Genomic DNA, 1,232 nt, shown 5'->3' with positions numbered 1-1,232 from the left:
CCCTCACACAGAAGCTTTGAAGAGGAAGGACTCCCTTCACAGCTGCCTTGTGTTCAAATCAGTCTGCACTGTGCTGCCCTGTTCAGAACCACATCAGCAGGGACATCTAAGCTTTTATTAAACTGCAAAGCAATCAAATCTCTATGTCTACAAATTATACTTTAATATTTCCACAAATTTGGAAAAGTTTGTGATGACATCTAGGATATTTTCACCAAATCATAGATGTAAATATAGAAGTTATCATCAAACTTGATGAAATAGATAGAGGGTTTGGCCTCTCCTTGATGGATGACCATTCCAGCCCTTTTCTAGCCATCTTCTCTGGCATATTCCTCTTGCTTGCCTACCAGGCTGTCCACAACTTCTCCTGGCTCTCTTTCTGCTGGAGGCAAATCACTGGATTGGGCAGGATGGGAAGATCGCTTTCTTTGTAATCATCTAGGAGCTGGTACATGTACAAGACAGGGTCTTTCTCATAGGTGATGTAAAACTGTGTGTTCATGACAGGTGCCCATTCCAAGCCCATCACCTCCACTCATCTTTAGAGCCATCCTCTGTTTCAAACATGTGCTCCACTGCTTTGTCAATCATTGTGCCCACTAAGTGTGTATCACTGATTCAAGATGTTACAACTCTACCAAGGAGGACTTCAAGTGCAGAAACTCTTTCATCTTCAATAAGTTCTAGTCCATAAACACAGTCAATCCATCAGACTTTATAAGATACAGGAATGAATTTGCAGGCACCTGGTCCAAGACAGTCTCCTTCCACTGGGTGACAGGGCTGTTGTCCTCTCTCCACCCATACTGGATACTGAAGCCAACGATGTTCCACTGGGGCTGGGACACAGGTTTGCTTGACCTCACACTGGTCCAATGTTTGTTTGTTTTGTGGTTGTTAGATGCCCTCTTCTTGATCGTGTTTGCAGATGCTCCAGCATGGCCTGCATCATCTCTGGACTGCTGGCCAGGTGTCTTCTCGAACGTGGTCTTCATTCATCTGTATTTATGTGAGCAGAAGAGCTGCTGGATTAGGGTGAAAATCTAGTATCCTCAGACAGGAAGCTTCCCACAGGTCAGTGTTCCCGTTGATCTAATATCCAGGTGTCTCTTTTACAAGTTAAGCAAAAACCTGTGGAATCCCATGCACTGTGTTGGCCACCAAGGCTGCCCGCTGGCTACCTTGGCTCCTTCTTGCTCCCTGCAGGCCCAGCCAGAGCCAGAGAACGC

At 45.7% G+C, this 1,232-nt stretch overlaps 1 pseudogene across 1 annotated transcript; it reads right to left on the bottom strand.

The window, feature by feature from the left end:
* Positions 1-200: 200 nt before the first annotated feature.
* LOC311601436 (spindlin-1-like) lies at positions 201-998 on the bottom strand (annotated as a pseudogene). The gene has a single exon. The product of its transcript is annotated as a spindlin-1-like (transcript).
* Between the last annotated feature and the right edge of the window lie 234 nt (positions 999-1,232).

This window comes from Acomys minous (assembly GCF_964271855.1).
Source record: "Acomys minous genome assembly, chromosome: 7".
Taxonomy (NCBI): Eukaryota; Metazoa; Chordata; class Mammalia; order Rodentia; family Muridae; genus Acomys; species Acomys minous.
Note: the sequence above shows the minus strand (reverse complement) of the source record. Positions and strands in the feature narration are given on the sequence as shown.